The following is a 20,892-nucleotide window of genomic DNA, read 5'->3' on the forward strand; positions in this document are numbered from 1 at the left end:
CCCAAAATTAAGGAAAGAGAAACTAAAATTTAGAATGCGCCTGATAGGCTATAGCATTCCCTCTTGGACACGGTGTTGAAGGAGACGTGATAATGCAAAAACGTCTAGACCTGTTGTTGCTGAAGATGTTGATGGTGAAGGTGATGATGGAGTTTGAGTGGATGGAGGTGATGATGTTGGAGGTCGCCTGGATGGAGGTGATGATGTTGGAGGTCGCCTGGATGGATGGAGGTCGCCTAGATGGAGGTGATGATGTTGGAGGTCGCCTGGATGGAGGTGATGATGTTGGAGGTCGCCTGGATGGAGGTGATGATGTTGGAGGTTGGATGGAGGTGATGATGTTGGAGGTCGCCTGGATGATGAGGTGGGTGATGATGTTGGAGGTCGCCTGGATGGAGGTGATGATGTTGGAGGTCGCCTGGATGGAGGTGATGATGTTGGAGGTCGCCTGGATGGAGGTGATGATGTTGGAGGTCGCCTGGATGGAGGTGATGATGTTGGAGGTCGCCTGGATGGAGGTGATGATGTTGGAGGTCGCCTGGATGGGTGATGATATTGAGGTGATGTTGGATGATGTCGCCTGGATGGAGGTGATGATGTTGGAGGTCGCCTGGATGGTTGGAGGTCGCCTGGATGGAGGTGATGATGTTGGAGGTCGCCTGGATGGAGGTGATGATGTTGGAGGTCGCCTGGATGGAGGTGATGATGATGGGGAGAAGGGTGACTTCATAAGGCTTGCTGCAGCTGTTGTTGATGGTGAACTGGAATATAAGATTTAGGCCAAAGGCCAATTGCTGGGACCTACGATGTCAATCAGCGCTGAAAATAATGTTGAAGCGAATGGTATGAGAGGGTGGAAAGTATGACGGAAGAATAAGAATATGAACGGAGGTACAGTAAAAGGAATGAAAGGGGTTGCAGCTAGGGGCCGAAGGGATGCTGCAAAGAACCTTAATAAGTAATGCCTACGGTGCACCGCGTGATGTTAAGTATACCTTAGTTTAACCAGACCACTGAGCTGATTAACAGCTCTCCTAGGGCTGGCCCGAAGGATTAGATTTATTTTACATGGCTAAGAACCAATTGGTTACCATAGCAACGGGACCTACAGCTTATTGTGGAATCCGAACCACATTATAACGAGAAATGAATTTCTATCACCAGAAATAAATTTCTCTAATTCTTCATGGGGTGGTCGGAGAATCGAACGCGGGCCCAGCAGAGTGCACTGCGTGAGGCACACTGAGAGATGATGTCGGGGGTAACTCAGGTGGAGATGATGATGTTGGGGTGGGGTGAGGGGGAGAAGGGTGATTTGAAAAAGGCAATGCATGACTAGGGTTATCATACAACCCCGAGAGAGAGCCATCCAATGGCACCCACCATCAATAGAGAGCTGACTCAGCGAACGAACCGAGTCCCACCCATGCCTTCGCTATTCACAAAACGGTCTATTCGAGACTGCCGTTGCCATTCAGATATGCGTAAGTGAGACAGGGAGAACTTAAGGGCATTTAAATGATATCGTCATTTTCGAAGAGGGGATTTTCTCGAATTCTCTCTCTCTCTCTCTCTCTCTCTCTCTCTCTCTCTCTCTCTCTCTCTCTCTCTCTCTCTTATCATTCAGTTCTATAATGCGCTACGCCGGCCCAGAAATTTGAATGGGACTTGGCATGTTGAAGGTATTTTGCTCTCGACGAGATTTCGAAGTGAAATCGTACGGTTAAAAAAATTTTCTTCCCTCTTCTTATGTTTAAAATATCATTATTGTTTTTGTCATCTGGTTATTACTGTATTAGCGCGGTGGCAATTATCTGCGACTGTCCATTTCACGGCCTATCCCCTGATAATCAGGGAAAAATAGATGGTTGGTTTAGAGAAAATTATAACGGAAACCGTAATAGAAAATATTGCAAAACTATGAATGACGCAAAGACACCTTGATAACCATCTTAGGAGCTTCCTGTAATCATAAATTACTTTCCTAAACCTATAAAGAACTAACGTGTCCATACCGCCAAAAATGACGTGATAAATGGCAAGGTCGACCCAAAGGACGTTCAAGTACCGTCTACATCGTTCCTCGACCAGTTTCATCATATACAACTATTTCGTTTAACTCTCAAAATGATCAGATACTATATATATCTTTGTTACTCTTCCAGTATATTATAAGTACATCTGTTATTTGTCTTAAGTCAAAACTATACCACTCCTTCCCATATATATCATTCCTTTTAAATTCTTACAAGGATCTCCTATCTTCTCCTTATAACAAAAGACGACAAAAGATCTCTCTAGATACCCAGTATTCCTTGAAAATAACGATGACTGGGGTGGAAGGCACAAAAGGAGACAAGGGCTCTATCTACCAGCAAAGGATTCGGTAAGAGGGAAATAGGCCTAACGTAAAGAGTTCTCTTATGTTAACGCATATTTTACCCGGGGAGTTCTGAGGATGTAGGGCACAAGTGATACAAGAGTCTCTGATTAAATCTGCCGTTTTAGCAACCTTGGGCCTCACTTGTTTTGATCGCATAAAGATCCCCTTCACTTTGATCCTAAGAAATTATTCACGTGCAAAGGTTAATGAGATCGAGAAAATTTAGTTGTATGCAGTAGAAACAATACAAAAAGAGACCTAATGAAAAAAACAAAATTATCACAAGAACTTACACACACACACACACACACACACACACACACACACACACACCAGCACGCATGCGCACACACCGATGAATTGCATAATTCCTTGACGAACGATGTTGTACAGGACGTAACGACAAAGTTTGGTTGTTCTCTGCATGCTATAAGTAAGTATAAAGGGACAGATGTTTTGATGGTAATAATACCTTTCCATAAATGCAGAATACTTAAGAAAGGCTTCTTGATAGCAACATAACTGTTACTACTACTGCTGCTAATAATACTACTACTACTACTACTACTACTACTACTACTACTACTACTACTATTGCCACTCGTCATAATAATGATAGGAAGCGACGGTTGTGGGATTTTACAAACTCAGCCAAGTGACGATTACCTTTGATGTCAAGGAATTTAACTAATGTAAAGGTAACACTAAGTGATGGTAATAAAAGGGAATGTTATTATTATTATTATTATTATTATTATTATTATTATTATTATTATTATTATTATTATTATTCAGAAACCTTCATGGGAACAAGAGCAAGATTCTTATGAATGAAAAAGTACATTTGTCATTGGCTAAAAGTTGGTTTCACCTGCCACTCTTGCTAATTTTGCTAATAATACTTTGTGATGATGATGATAAGGAAAAAAGTTGCTGCTAATTACGATACATACTATATATAATATTCTCCTTGCATTTGAATACATTTTTATCTGTCAATTAAATTATTAATCTATTTTCTTCTTTTTGAATAAGTGAGATCTCTTCTTTCTGTATTTGCCTTCACCTCCTCTTCTTCCTAATGAGCACCATACTCTTTGAAAACTTGAATTTCAAGCCACTGGCCCCTGTGGTCTGTTTCCATGAATAGGGTTCATCTAAATAATAATATTAATAATAATAAAAATATACAACAGAGATTAGCAACCGTTGTCATAATCGCCAAAGCCTATCATCCCGAGCTTTATCTTGTACAGTACAACTCAAAAGTCTTGTTAAACAGTCTTGCTCTCTCCGCCCTCTATCCCCACAACACAATTCAATACAAACGGATGCCTCCGGGCGCAGCAAACCGTACCTTCTGCGGGGGGAATGATAAACGGAGGAACATAATTACGAAGGGGGGGGGGCGGGTTAGGGGAGAGACAGATGACGGATAAAGGTGGCACAAGGGGAAAGACCGATAGAAAGGGGAGTTCTGCTAAGGAGAAGCTGCGAGCAACCTGCCAACTTTGACGAAGGGGAAATGTTTCAGTTGCGTGTGTAGGGGTTAAATCTGGAACATCTCAAGGGAGAATTGTCATTTGGACGTTCCAACTCACGGTTCGCAGATGAGATCGGGGGGTAGGAGGTGGTATGGGACTCATTTTTATTGTTATTATTATCATCCATTTCAATTTATATATAATAAGTGATACTCTTCGAAAGACGAAGAATTACAGAGGTAACAATCGAATCGGCAGGTGGATATTTATTACCTTAACTCTTCATGTATATGAAAATAATCAGCTTATCTTCAGCATCTTCTTTACAAATGTAATCTGCATACCACAGTAAAACACGAGAGAGAGAGAGAGAGAGAGAGAGAGAGAGAGAGAGAGAGAGAGAGAGAGAGAGAGAGAGACCCGAAAATCAAGACGTATATAAATTTTACAGAAACTAGAACAATTCCCAAACTTTAATTCCTGACAAAGTAGCAAAGTTCTTTCACACTAAACCCCAAACTTGCAATAAATTTACACACCAAGGATGACGACAGAACAATGAACGATGAGAGGGGAAACCCAAATGTGGGAAAGAAAGGTTGAAATTTCAACTGCTTAATGCTGTCGTCTTCTCTGCTCCCCTCTATACTGATGGAAACGTGTTTACGGCTGTACAATGGAGTAAAGATGATGGTATTGTGGTTGTAGTTATTGCCGCTTCTGATGCAGTTGGCTGTGCCTTCGTGGTGTGTGTGAAGAGAGAGAGAGAGAGAGAGAGAGAGAGAGAGAGAGAGAGAGAGAGAGAGAGAATATCCTATGAATGGGTTCACCCCAGTGGGGTAAGGATTACCTAGTAGAGGCCCTCTCGTTCTGGTAGAATACATTTTTGACAGAGCAATTAATACCCACGCCTAGTCTCTCTCTCTCTCTCTCTCTTCCTTAAATGCAGCCCAAAAATGGCTGCAAACAATATACTGCTTGGGCCAACAAAGGCATACAAGATTTTAGAATTTTGAGGATCCGACGATCCATTACTCCTCGTCTAGTTCGAGAGTCGAACACGGGCCGTTCAGTTGTTAGCTAGACAAGCTATCATATTTTCACAGAGAGAGAGAGAGAGAGAGAGAGAGAGAGAGAGAGAGACCCTCGCAGAAGACTTTAGGGATATTCAAAGATTAAAGTGTAAAGTTTGGGAGAGTGAAGAAAACTAAAAATCTCAACGTAAATCTTGGTCTGGTTGCCATCCCATGGTACAAATGAAAGAAAAGATTCTCAGTGCAACGGGAGCAACTTTTACACGCCATCCCTAATCTCAAATTTGTGTATTCTAGATTCTTTAATCGCATTCATATCTACAGACTTGAGGATGAGAAGGGTAACACAAGAGCTTTTAAAAGTCAGGTCATTTTCAATATCTTCTATTTGTAAAGAGCGTTTCACAACCGGAGTCAACTAAGATTATTATAACTTTTCTCCACTTGCTCTTAACCCCTTGTTCTTATTTACAACTCACAAAGCAGAGTGGCAAGAGAGAGAGAGCGCATTATTATATCGGTTTGTGTCGCTAACAAGTCACGAACCCGATTGTTGTTTAACTTACCACTTGAGACATAAACTCGAGGGTAACGAAGTCTGAAGAACACACAAAATGGGAAACATTTCAACATGTCGTTCAAGAATGCACAAAAATATAAAAAAATAAAAAAGATTGTCAGAGATGAACAGGTGATTCAGAGAGAGAGAGAGAGAGAGAGAGAGAGAGAGAGAGAGAGAGAGAGAGAATTTACGGGATCCCGAGGAACAAGAGCACGTGCCGGCACAAGGCTGGTTAAATCTAGAACGAGAGAGAGAGAGAGAGAGAGAGAGAGAGAGAGAGAGAATTCATCGGTACCCAAACGGGAAGATTCGAGGAGACCAGCGTAAACAAACAAATATATAGGCCTTTGTTAGGCTACGAGGGGAAAACTCCATCGTCCCTGTTTTATTGTTCCATAAGAATCCCATGAATTTCTTATGACACCAACAATGCGGCAGAAATGAACGTTATAATCATTTTATGGGGGACCTCTGCAGCGGCTACTCACTGGGGCGTTCGACTTGTTTTCGTTTTTATTTTTGCTTCCGATTGGTTATTTGTTGACACCGTATTCTGCTGCTGTCAAACAAGGACATGTCTTCCTTTGAATGAACTTCCCCTTCGTATCACTATTTATTGGAGAAGCAAATCCACCTTCATTCTCAAAGTTTACTGTAAAATAAAATACGAATAGTAATATTAATGTTGAAGGCACTGGGGATGAAAAAATGTTGATATGAATCTTAAAAAGGGAAAATAAAACTGTACTTTCACACTCACCAAAAATTACGCATATGCGTAAGCTGTGCCGTATTCTTTGAATAATGCTTAAGCAATGCACATTCTTTGAGCTGTTCTTATGCCAATAAACCAAATTCTCTCAAACAAAAATTACGTCTGATTGTGTATAAAAAAATAAAAACTAAATAGTACTTCCTTTCCACCAAAACGTGATTAAAAAAATAAAAATATATACACATAAACATACATACATATATACAATATATACATATATATACTGTGTATATATATTATATATATACTGTGTATATATATATATATATATATATATATATATATATATATATATATATATATATATATATATATATATATATATATATATATATATATATATATATATATATATATATATATATATATACATTGTCAAAAAGCCAGCGGATGAAAACAGGTCAATTCAGTGATATTGTGGTAAAATTCAGTCAGTTAGAGAGAACTACTGACAAACTTCTATGTGAAGAAATTTCCTGATAATGAACTTAGTAGACTTGTATAATGGGAGATGAAGAAGTGGCGTAAAAAAAAATTCTTATTGTCAGGTATTTTTCGTAGAATTTTTTTGTCCTAATACCCAAGCAGGATTTTATTTCCTTCAATAAATTGTGTTTTTTTTTTTCAGGTAGGGCAAAAATAACCAGTCCTCGAACAAGAAAAGTGGAAATTACTGACAGGCAAGAATGGTAGATGTAGCATCGTCGCAAAATCCCAAAAACTACGATACCATTTATCTTTCATGAAGAAAACCCCGAAGAAGTAAAATCTCCTCGAACAGATTTTGAACAAACTATAAACGACAAAGAACAAAAGTACAGGAAATACGGCATAAAACTCCATCAACCAATAAATCCAGTTCGGCAATAAATGTCGTGTTACAAACTGTGAGAGATGAGAGCCCAGCAAACTTTTGAAAGCGATTCATATCAGCAGCGAAAAGGCTCTGGAGATTTAACCTTCCGTAAGCTACGTGTCATTTGTTACTGGCTTTGTACCAAAGCTCCTCAATCACTGTGAAATATCATGCTTAGGGTATTTGCGAAAATTTGATCGCCAGACGTCGTATCTTAAGAGAGGAAATATTCTTGCTCTTAAAGTTGGATGTTGCTTGGAAACAGGTTGCAGTTTGGTAATCGTAATTCTACAGTATTTGTGTTGTGTGTGTGTGTGTGTGTGTGTGTGTGTGAGAGAGAGAGAGAGAGAGAGAGAGAGAGAGAGAGAGAGAGAGTCATGCCATATTTTCTTCCCCATTTCATATTTTTCATGCCTGAAGTCCTTTGCAGATATGACGTTATAATGCAAGAAATATTTCTGTTATTATGTGTGTATGTGTGTGTGTTAGAGAGAGAGAGAGAGAGAGAGAGAGAGAGAGAGAGAGAGAGATGCCGTACTCCTTTCCCTCTGAAAACTTTTCATGCCTGAAGTCTTAGTAGAGATGACGTTATAATGCAAGACGTATTTCTGTTACTTATTATGAGAGAGAGAATGAAACAGAGAAAGCCTTCCATTAGCAGCTTCAAGTAGTTCTAAAATACTTGCTTATACCAGCGAAGGTATTGACAGCTGCAGTTAGAGCCCAAGTTTATGGCCTCGAGAATACTTACGCGCATTCGCAGACGTTACTTCATTTCCGCAAAGACGGATAGATAGGAGATATTCCTATCATGGTAGTTTATGTCTGATTATAAATGAGTAAAACTGAGTAAAATAGTCTATGCAGTGGCATTGGCTTCTTTGTATGCATGTTTTTATAATTCATATAAAAGGGCCAAGGAAATTTGTTTCATGTGGACCCACATTTTACTACTTGTCTTCCCTACATACCTGTTCAGAAGGAACCGAGTGGAATGTTAATTCAAGTCAATTTCAATTTTGTCTCATCCATAAGAACCGTAAATGTCTTCATCAGTAATGTATTACACGCAACAAAAAAGCGAGTCATACACAGTATCTAAAAGCTGATATTCCTCTGGTATGCGACAGGGGTAGTGCTTAGGGACCATCTGTTGTGTTTAATCTTTACTAACGAGACATTTAGTGTCGTTGAGAATAAGGTAGCGTTTGCTGATGATACACTGTTTCCTGCAATCATTCGTTCTTTCCTAATGCAAAATGAAGTGGCCTCACCAGGGATTGAGAGGGCATCACTTAGTGGTGCGGACACTTGGACGACACCGAACGCCAGCAAAACCTACAATTTCACTGTTTGCCTGATTCGCAGGCCTAATGTCATTAGCAAACTCGTAGGGTTTTTGTGCATAATTTACACTCCTTACATTGATATTGGACGGTCTATTCGGTTCAACGATTTTATACAATACTTAATAAGAAATATTATGCTGCCAGAAAACTTGGTACTGTTCATAAGACTTCCTATGTCTACGCTGATGAGAGTATCAAGTATACTCCAAGCGTTTTGTTTAGTAATTATTATTGGAATATTGTTCTTCCGTTTGGCAAGAGTGATCGAAGATGACATTTCCTCATTTCTATCAGGTGCAGCTATGATACAAGACCATCGTCAGGAGACATCCTGTTGAGCAATCTTTCTTATAGAAAGTTCACTCTCACCTAATGCGCCTATGACTGACTTTACTGAGTGCTTCAAGTTTACAGATCATTAATATCCACACCCAATGCCTTTCCACCAAGTTTGAGCCTTTGCGGCTCATCTGTGCAAATGAAAATAATATACTGATCCTTAAAGTTCCCAAATTCTATGATATGGTTTCTCTTAACTACTGACCAGTCGTTTAAACCATAACAACGCGTTATCATCTTGAATACATAATCATTTAGCATAACAGCCCTGAAACTTGTCTGTGTATGTAATGTCTGAATGATTCTTTTCGCACAGTCCATAGTCAAAAGCCACCATTGCTATTTCATAATCCATAACAGGTCAATATCAGTTATGACAGAATTGACACAATATTTTCCTTTAGTTCATGTTAGATCTCATTGCTCACGTCTTCCACATGTAATAGAAAGGAATTTGGGTGGACAGTGCCAATACAGGACAGAAGAGAAGCGGAAGAATATGCCAAATGCAAGCAATTAAGACGTGGTCCCAGTGTCAAGCTAATCATACGGTCGTGTAATTCATGACCTGACTTACAGGTTTGTTAAAACAAAAAAATAACTCAAAAATAAAAGTTATATAACAACAACAACAACAATACTAACTATAAAAACAACAGACCAAAATTTGTTGAATGAGCGTATTGACAAAAATTATAAAAAAACAAATAGAACTCGCACCTAAGAAGGAAAACTGACTCCTTCCCCAAAATAAAAGAGAGGCGAAATCCTCCTCAGGGTTTTACGAGTTATGTCTTTTTCCTCGCGACTTACAAGTCCTATATTCTTCGAGGGCCCTTCTTAACGACTCTGCAGATGCTAAGAGCGTCTTCAGCAGCCCAGCGGAAGAAGAGGGGAAAAGCAAAAGAAGGAAAGGAGGCTTATTAATCCTTTGATATTTTCTCTCAATCTTTCTCATTTCTCTCTTACGAAAAAAATTGGCTGAATACAGCGGTTGCATTTTTCATCTCATTGTATTGAAGTGCCTCCTGAATCTATCTCAAAAGCATTCCAATTCGCTGCATCGATTTGTTTGTCGTATATTTTCTTTATTAATAGACTGACTGGAAACTCTTTGTAATTTTTAGTGCGATGCAAAAGTTTTTTTTTCTGCATATCATTTGTGCCCGATATTCCATTTCTTTTGGCCCACCCTCATCCCTAAAAATTTTACCAAGTCCCAAATGGAAAATGGCTTACTGTGGAAAAGATAAACGGACTTTAGCACATTCATCAACAGCCGAATCACAGGTGAAACCCCTATGCAGAAAACTTCCATAGTAAAAAATAGGCTTTATTGCACTTACAAGTCATGAAGAGTAAACAAAGAATTTGGAGTAAATGAAATACTAAATGGTCATCAATTTTTCCAAAATTTACGTGAGCATAGGTAAAAAAAAAAAATAAAAGACCTGAGAAGAAGAGAAGGAAATCAAATAGCTATTACACACACATATATATTACACACACATATATATACAGTATATACATACATACTTTATATATACATATATATATATATATATATATATATATATATATATATATATATATATATATATATATATATATATATATATATATATATGTGTGTGTGTGTGTGTGTATGTGTGTCGTGTGTACGAAAAGCAAGGCGACTCAAAACCAAGTGAATGAAAGCCATCTAACAAAAACAAAAGCTATGGAACAGCCCAAGACTTGAAAACACTAGTTATATTGCCAGCACCCTAAGGAAAACAACTAAATATTACAGCCATCAACCATAAATATAAAAGTATAGTTATTCCAACATATTTAGCAACACAAAACAACCCAGAATCACCAATTTCCGAGGTTTATTCCCAACGTTAGAACTCTCCTCTTCGAATGATGCAGATGGTATGACTCTGAGCGACAAAGATTTTTCTACTCGACTGCAGTAAAATAAAGGAAATGATTTCTTGATCCACTTCAGATGGTGTCTGGTTTATCAGTGTTCGGATCACGTCTTAAAGCTATTCCCGTTTCTCTACCTCTCCCCCCAGCCTTCTCTCTCTCTCTCTCTCTCTCTCTCTCTCTCTCTCTCTCTCTCTCTCTCTCTCTCTCTCTCTCTCTCGTTATGTGTTACCCACCCAGTGATAGCACATTTAAAAGGCTCCACTTCGCTAACCGAAAATGAGAGAGAGAGAGAGAGAGAGAGAGAGAGAGAGAGAGAGAGAGAGAGAGAGAGAGAGAGAGAGAGAGAGAGAGACGCCTCTTGTGTAGATAACTAGGGCGAATTCTCCCCAGTTGGGAAACATCGGCCTAGGAAATTGGGGACCAGCTGGGACTCTTCAGTAGAATAAAAGAAATCTCTGCCAACAGACTGCCGCGTTTTACTCTTTGCCTTTAGTAAAGGTTACAGAGGTAATTTCAACCCGAAGGAATAAGAAATGGGCATGATGTGATGTTAAGGCTCATGGGAATTATTTGCTAACTCTATAAACACACATGAATAATGAGTTCTTTTGGTATGCAGATGGTGGGTTTGGTTACAACACGCACAAGCATACATATATATAAATATATACATACATATATAAATAAATATACTGTATATATATGTATATATATGTGTATATACAGTATATATATATATATATATATATATATATATATATATATATATATATATATATATATATATATATATATATATATATTGCTACGAATGTACCTTCGATACTTAATTGATTCTGGGCGGCAACGGATAATCACACGGAGTTCTTCACATTATCAAGAAATCTACTGTTTCATTAAAACATCAGACTAAATAGACTGATTACAGCAATTCTGTAGACAAATAAATCGAAGGAAATACTGTGGCTTAGGGCCTTATTCATGTGAGGGAAGCTTACGTAAACTCAAGGGTTCTCTTAATTAATTATATTTACATAAAGAACACAAATCAGAAGAATGATGAATTACTGGGCAGATAATAATAAGGGCCTGCTATATCAATGAATCCTACACAGGAAAAATAGTCTATGCCGATGATGTCTTCATAACAGGAACATTGCAGAAGGGTAGAAGGGGTGGCATAAGGCCACTGGACATGAGGATAGAGCCAAGTAGTTCCCCAACTGAGGCCTATCTGCAAGATATGCAAGAAGTCTACTTGCATGAGCAATAAGGCACTCAAAGGAAACTGAGGGAATGCACCAAGGGTGCCAAATAAACTCAGTTCAACACTAGATGCATAATTACGTTAACACTTGATAATTCAGCACAAATTACTGAAGGTGATTGCACAATGGAAACAGAAAATAAATCAGACAGAAATAACAGGATTGTGGCTGACTAAGAAAACCTTATTCTGGGAATATTCCTTCATCAAGATGACGATGTCCTCTTCAATAGGGCACCGACATTGGAGGAGAGAATTAAGGGGATGCCACAACAAAAGTATACTGGTTCAAACCTCAGGGTCGAACACGTGGAGGGTACAAGTGACAGGCAAAGGTAAGGACATCTGTCCTTGGTGGAGTTCTGAGTGCTTCTCTCTCTCGACTGCTGTTGCATCGCCTAAATCTAACCTTGGGGGATTACACCTGGGCATCCAGATAGATGGTGCAAAAGGTCAATCTTTGCCTCATTTTCTATAGCAAGCACATGGCATCCAGTCAGAGCTCGTGGAAAGGTTACCATGGCCTGGGCGGTGCGACGCCAACTTTCCCTTTTTTGGCTCCTCCCTTGTCAGTTGTCTGACTCCATTGAGAAGGCATCTTCGAAGTTCACCTGGAAACAAGGCCTTAAGCAGTCATTTTGAACAGAGAGAAGGATTAAAGGCTTAACCATTTTGGGAATGAAGGAGAGAGTTCATGAAGGGGTGAATGAAAATCCACAGTTCCAGTAATTAAAACAATTGAAATGAATTTTATTTCTTTCTCTGTTATGTTACCGATGTAAAAACAGGTGAGGTTGCTTGGAAAGAAGTATCATTCGTCGCAAATATATATATATATATATATATATATATATATATATATATATATATATATATATATATATATATATATATATATATATAATATATATATATATATATATATATATATATATATATATATAATATAATATATATATATATATATATATATATATATATATATATATATATATATATATATATATATATATATATATATATATATATATATATATAATATATATATATATATATATATATATATATATATATATATATATATATATATATATATATATATATATATATATATATATATATATATTATGCAGCATAATTCATAAACAAACTCGCGTGTAGTTCATGTCGACGCATGAGGGCTTAGAGTGTAAGAGAGGCGGTAAAAGGCTTTTATTAGTAATTGTCCGTGATTCTTCCTGAGTGACAGCAACACGATGATGATGATGATGGTGATGATGCGCTGATGCAGTATGATGGCAATGGTAATGGCCGTAATATTAGGGACGACAATGATGAATACATAGCGTGTGCAAGTTTTGCTTGCTTCCGGAAACGCCGGGAGTCGTTACTCAAAGTGGTCCTCTTACAAATCGAGCTATGAATTGTTGAAACGAACCTGGTTTTCAAATAACCTTAATAACTAAGATATAGAATGTCTGAATACCCACAACTACACACACACACACACACACACACACAGAAACAGAAGAGAGAGAGAGAGAGAGAGAGAGAGAGAGAGAGAGACAGACAGACAGACAGACAGACAGACAGAGAGAAAATACATTAAAACATAGAATTTAGGCCAAAAGCCAAGCGTTGGGACTTAGGAGGTCCTTCAGCACTGAAAGGGAAATTGACAGTAAGAGGGTTTGAGATGCATAACAGGAGGAAAATCTCGCAGCTGCACTATGAAACAATTGTTCGAGAGGGCGAAAAGTCAGATGGCAGAAAGAGAATATGAACAGAGGTACATTAAAGGGCATGAAAGAGATTGCAGCTGGGTGACGAAGGGACGCCGCAATGATCTTTAAGTAATGCCTACAGTGAGATGCACTGACGACACTAACCCCCTAAGCGGGGATTATTAAGTGTACACTAAAAAAGTGGTCTTATTTACGGGGTAAATTTTCCCGCCGAGGATAATTTCGTTAACAAAAGAATAAACGACAGTTTGGGGGATTTGGGAGAACTTAAATAAAAAAAAGCTAATTAGAAAATAATATGCAACATTTGCATGAAACTATTTTGTTTATAGACACACGATTAAGATTTTTCTAAAGAATTATGTCTCGTTACAGATGAAAAGGGACGTCAAAGTAATCATTTAAAAGATCATATAATACCCAACGGTGTCAAAATAGCTCCAGCGACAACAGCCTATAATAATATTTTCGCTAATTGTTTGTTTTGCTGACAGGTATCAGAATCGTTCGGGTTGACCTAAATCCAAAACCAGGTGGAACCTGTTTTATGCAGGCCCCCTTTTTTTTTCCTGTCAGTGAAATTAGCAATAATTTCATAACAGGTCAACATTTTGATACTTAAACTATATATATATATATATATATATATATATATATATATATATATATATATATATATATATATATATATATATATATAATATATATATATATATATCTTTTACAATGAAATATATATATATATATATACTGTTCTATATATATATAATATAAAGAGAGATCTTTTTACAATGAGAGAGAGACCAATATACTGATAGATAATAAAGAGAGAGAGAGAGAGAGAGAGAGAGAGAGAGAGAGAGAAAATACCGTTACCATAACAAAACTTGCTCGTACGGCCCACGAAATCAACCTAAATCGGAGAGAAGTGTACAAACGGCGTTGCTTTCAGATATCAAAGGAATAATTCAAGCAAAAGTCTGCATGATCATAACGACATTGCTAGAAGATCGAAGAGTTGTGTTGTGGAATAATAATTCCACATTTTCACCAGAATTTCATGAAAGAGTAAAAAGCTAGATTTAATCATCTTACTAAAGGGGAATAATTACTCCACTGTTTGCAATGTAGGTACATTAATATGCAAATGAAGGAGGGGAGGAACAGACGGACAAACCTTGCAATTAATAGCATTTTCTCCGTCGCATATATTATAACACTGCTGCAATACCGCAAAATACAGATCTTCCATTATCCCCAAACAGCGATGTAAAATATTGAAAAATCGTTCTCGTCATAAGAAGGAAACGAAACGAATAAGAACAAGTCAAGAATGATAGGACTAGAGAAAGATGATGAATACAACCAAACTAAACAAATATCAGCGGCAATGAGTGTGCAATACGAGGCTGAAGCTAATGTTTAAGCTCAAAACATTGGTTTTCCCATTGTTTTCCGTCACATCCTATTTGTCCGCTACCGTTAATAGACATGACCAGTTCATCTTGTTCGTAAACACGGTGGTTCTGAATAGCAACAGTTTTTGTAAATGATAATAAAAATTATAAAACCTGTGAGAGAGAGAGAGAGAGAGAGAGAGAGAGAGAGAGAGAGAGAGAGAGAGAGAGAGAGAGAGAGAGGGTTAACGTAGAAACGTCAAGGAGAGCTTAAAGAGTTAATATTACAAAAGATATAATGATCATGAGCTAACTCGATGAGACCGAAATTAAATCGGCAAAAAGGAATTGAAATATTTGAAGAAATGTATCGATTCTGCGGCAGGATTAAAACAGTACTTTTCTCCCATTGAAATATTCTCGCTTAATAATCATCTGAAAAATTCTAAAGTTTATAAAAATGAATCAGTATATAATTCTAAACAATTGCGGCAATTTCAGTATCACTGCAATGAATCTGGAGCGATGATCCCTTCTTAAATAAATGAAATCATTGATAAAAACGAAAGCCGACGAAATCCACTCAATAAATCTCAAAACAGGGAGTGCATTGAAAAATCAGAATGACATAAAAAGCACAGCTTAAATTTACAATGAAATTATATTCCAAAGACAAGACAAACAACAAATTAAACCTTGACTCAACATCCAGATTTCTTTTCGTAGAATGAAATATGTGATTTAAGCAAAAGAAGAATAATTGTCCTTCATTGTCCTCGCATATTCATTTCGAACCTTTCCCTCCTCATCGGGACATACTCCACGCACCATGGTCAGTCAATCAATAGCAATTATAAAGATTCTAAAGCAAACAAAACGACAAAAATAGCTTCAGATGAGAATATAAGGTCTGCACAAGAAACAGTACAAGTATTTAATTTACTCCAATGATCCCGCTCAGAAACAAACTAGCTGGTTCTAGGTAAAGGGAGATAAAATATCTCAGAAAAAAACTAAAAAATCAGCTACATTAAATGACTCAAACCATAACATTTAGCAGCAAAGCAGGTAGTTTTATGTAGCCCAATCAAACAAAACACACACAAAAAATGTAGTTCCACGATAAAAGACACATCAATCTGCAACAAATAATACACAATTTCTCAGGCAAAATCTTTCGCGAGCATTTGTCCAGAGGTTACTGAAATTTAACTTGCAGTAGGGATAGGGATTATTATTTCACACCACAAGTCTTGATTGTACCGTAATGCAGAAGTTCCAGGCGCTTTCTGCAGTGACTCATTAATACTTTGTTGGAAAAAGAAATGTCCTTTTATACGAACACAACGTACAACCGAGAATCTTCATTTTATCGAAATCAGCAACTTAATCAAGCTTATTGTCAAAATTCTAATATCTCGCATCAACTCTCCTAATGTAAAAAATATACGTATTTATGAATTTCCATTCAAATTAATAATATATATATATATATATATATATATATATATATATATATATATATATATATATATAATTTGAAGTCATATATATATGTATATATATGTAATTTGAAGTAATATGTATATATATATGTATATGTATATATATACATATACATATATATTGTGTATGAACTGATCTATAAAAATCCCCTAAGTGACCGTTATGTAGTACGTCCTGGCATCAGCAAGCTGCCACGGTGTCATGATTCTACGGCCCTATTGGTCGTTTCGGACACTGGGAGCCAATCAAAATCCGCCTGGGGTCTACAGACAAACAAGAGTATGGGGGTAGCGTATTTTCCTCAGTTGGGGCGAGGTCGTAGGCGTAGGCGGTGGTGGTTCTGCAGGTGTCCGCGCGAGCAGAGTGCCATCGAGTGCCACCCGACCGTTATTCCCTTTGTTAATGTAACTCATAATATGTTTAAATTAGCAACAGGGCTCTGTAACAGTTAAGTGCTAAATACATGTATTAAACGTATCCTCTGTGTCTTATTATGTTCTATCATAACCCCGGATGACCGTGCACAGGTCTCTACATACACACACACACACACACACATACACACATATATATATATATATATATATATATATATATATATATATATATATATATATATATATATATAAATTATATACATATATATATGTATATATATAAATAAAATACTAACCTATTCATCTATCCACATGTTTCCAGTGACATAAAAAAATTATAAACAAACGGCAAGAGAAGCGTTGAGGCGAAGTCGCGCTTATTTCGACAATACTACACAGATTTCGAAACGACTGCGGCTCAGGGGGAGTTGGGGGGGGGGTGGCAAATCCCCTGGGTAAAAATAACGCGGCTGCAGCGGTGGAGTCGATAAGGACGTCATTACGTTTATCTTCCGTGGGTCATCTGACCGTGGTTTAAAGGCCTTCCAAACCTCTGGCCCAGAATCTCTCACCAGCTGAGATTCAGTGTCTCCTTCCGCCCGGATCTTTCTGGCTTTTATGGTCTGCCATTTCGGTGACACGGGAAAATGAACTTTACGTGCTGAATACTTCGTATGATTGCTTGTAAACCAATAGCTCTCTCATACGAGCTTAGGTACTTGCAACCGCAGCTATTCAGATAACATCTGCATTAAAGATATCATCTAATGAAGAATTCCGTATATATGAAGAGAATTATATATATATATATATATATATATATATATATATATATATATATATATATATATATATATATATATATGTGTGTGTGTGTGTGTGTGTGTATACATACACTGTATATATATATGTGTGTATATATATATATATATATATATATATATATATATATATATATATGTATATATATATATATATATATATATATATATATATATATATATATATATATATATATATATATATATACATATATATAGTTTCATGGCTTTACTGTCAGTGGATTTACTTAAATAGCCTAACTAAATGGAATGCTTTTTGGATCTTTGTGGCCACTCAGGTAAACCCGCAAATGACTCACGCAGGATATGAATATAGAGAAAACGAAAAGTATACTAGGGAATAATCCATAAAATGCACCTACATTAGTCTTTTTACCAAAGGCTAGTAGACGGTGGACGGTCTAGCTATAAACATTTTACGCCAGCAAAGACTGGTTTGATAATTTCAGGTTGAGGTTTGGACAGCAAAACTTAAAGACTATGGAAACAACTTCTTTTTGCTCTCAGGAAGCAGCTAAGAGGTCATTCACTAGCCAAGAAATGAACTGAGCATCATTTCATTTCTTGTTAGAGAGGGTGGAAAGTCAGATGAAAGAAAGATAATATGAACGGAAGTACAGTAAAAGGAATGAAAGGGGTTGCAGCTAGGGGCCCAAGGGACTCTTCAGAGAACCTTAAGCAATGCCTACAGTGCATCGCGTTAGGTGCACTGACGACACTACCCCTTATGGGGTTTAAGAGCACAAAAACACTTCCAAAGTTGAAATTACAAGTCTCTCTCTCTCTCTCTCTCTCTCTCTCTCTCTGGTCATACACGTAACGCGTATGCTTTTGAAATCGAGTAAGTATGTTTTCTTATGAAAACTTTTATATCGTATTGATTTACTTCCAAAACCCAATTCTTTTACATGCTATTTTGTTATCGCCTGCCTAATGTTTAGTAACACTGATTTCTTGACAGACACAACTCTTCAAAATGTGCAGTCCAAGTCCTAACAAAACAAATAATAATGCCTCCGAACACAGGTGGCGTCCGCGACTCCCTCCTATCTCTGGAAATATTTGCATTTTATACTCTAAGGATAGGAATAGCATATGGGTGGTGGGGGTGGGATTGTTAGTAGGGTGGTGGACTGGTGACTTTTATGTGGAACTTGTATTCATTAGCTGAGAGAGAGAGAGAGAGAGAGAGAGAGAGAGAGAGAGAGAGAGAGAGAGAGAGAGAGACTTAATTACTCATCTGCTCAGAATTGAACGCCAACTTCCAAGCTGTTTCCCTTTCTACCAAGTAAATGACTAACCATATTATCCACTCATGGCGTTCCTTAGGTTAATACTATTCCCCTTATCCTCAAGGCCGATCAAAATTGATATACTAAATATAATGGTACCTAACCAACCAACCACCCCTCCTCTTGTTTTTAGTTTTCTTTGGTCTCATCTGGAGCGTTTGCCGACGTTTAATTCTGCACCAAAGCATATTATTGTCCCGGGACATATGCTCCTGGGGGATGCATTTACCCAACTATCTCCCCCTTCCCCCGGTCCTCCAAAGCCACTACTACCACAAGATCCATCCCCTAGTACCAACCAAACCAGTCCTCTGAACTATCGCCTCCACTTACTTTTCCTTGCCTTTTCCACATTTAATTCTGCACCCAAGCATATTATTGTCCCGGGACGCGGTTACCCAACTATCTCCCCCTCCCCCGGTCCCCCAAAGCCACTACTACCACTAGATCCATCACCTAGTATCAACCAAACCAGGCCTCTCAACTACCGACTCCGCTTACTTTTCCTTGCCTTTTCCCTCCCTGGGAACCTCATGAGACAAGGTCTTACAAAGAAAACATCAGGCTATTGTCATACATCCCGTTGGGTTAAACTCATTAAAAAAATAGATCGAGAAAAATGTAGACACCTGCATTGGTTGCAATAAGTTCTCATCAAAATTTGTATCAGTTTTGGTTTCTTAACGTGGAACCCAGATAAAAAAAAATTTAACTGTTTTTTGGTACGATCTTCTTTTACTTCAGTAGAAATCATTTACGGATTTAGATCTGTGCTACAGTTCCATGTATTACAAAAATTATAGTTTTTTAAATAAATAACGCCAGGAATCATTATTTTTTTTTTATAAAAATAGTACGCAGAGATTAAGTGAACTTTAATGTGGCTTAAAGAAAAAAGAAAAAGGCTAACATTCTAGTACATAACTATTCTGGACAGCCAATGTGACTCGAAAATTACTCATAAACATCTGTTTCATATATAAAGGCAACACAGCAAGAATAATGCCATAAAGGCCACCTTAGTAATGTTACGACTATTCCAATTATTTTACTATACAATGTCACCACCGCTACTCTAGTACTAACGATGCAATACTAGCTATTATCATCAACACTACTGCTAATGTGTATATTTTATAATTCGTTTCATTTGTAAGAAATGTCAGTTGGAGGATACTGATGAAAAATTTCTCATTGAAAAGTCACTGAAGACGGTCTAAGACTAACATACCTTTAGGAGGCTTCAAAACGGTGTGTTCTTGATTAGTAAATGGCCGTCCTAATGCACACTCAGTAACTTTCCCATCTAACACACAACTTAGAGACACATCTCTTTAACCAAAGGAATTACATCGAAATTCTGAAGTTCCTTTCGCACAGAAAACAGTCATACTGTTCAGAGTAGGTATGCCGTAGTAAGTCAAACACGAAGAAATTACCATAAAAACCTTTGCTGTACTTGACAAAGAACACCAATTGTAAATGAGTAAACTGCCGTTCTGTTAAAATACCCTTGTTATGCCAGTACACTGTAGTTTTCGTGGCTTTAATACAAACCTACTGTAGTAGGATGGGAGTTGAAATACGATCGAATAAAAAAAAAAATGTTCTGAAGCATAAAATGTGGGACTGAATGACTCGCCCAATAGTCACAATTGGAAAGTAAGAGTGGTGAAATGCTTGAGTGGTTTCCGCAAAAGAGCACATAGAATTAAAAGCTATAAACAAATTTTTTTTTTTATTGAAGTTCGAAGTGCAGAAACAAAC

At 37.4% G+C, this 20,892-nt stretch overlaps 1 long non-coding RNA gene across 1 annotated transcript in view; it reads right to left on the minus strand.

The window, feature by feature from the left end:
* The window catches only part of LOC136844681 (uncharacterized), a 255,134-nt gene extending 234,485 nt beyond the window's left edge, over positions 1 to 20,649 (minus strand). Inside the window, exon 1 of the long non-coding RNA XR_010854966.1 lies at positions 20,357 to 20,649. This is a non-coding gene — a long non-coding RNA (uncharacterized lncRNA). The remainder of the gene's footprint in view (positions 1 to 20,356) is intronic.
* Positions 20,650 to 20,892: the final 243 nt, after the last annotated feature.

The sequence above is a fragment of the Macrobrachium rosenbergii genome, chromosome 13, assembly GCF_040412425.1.
Source record: "Macrobrachium rosenbergii isolate ZJJX-2024 chromosome 13, ASM4041242v1, whole genome shotgun sequence".
In the NCBI taxonomy this organism is placed as follows: Eukaryota; Metazoa; Arthropoda; class Malacostraca; order Decapoda; family Palaemonidae; genus Macrobrachium; species Macrobrachium rosenbergii.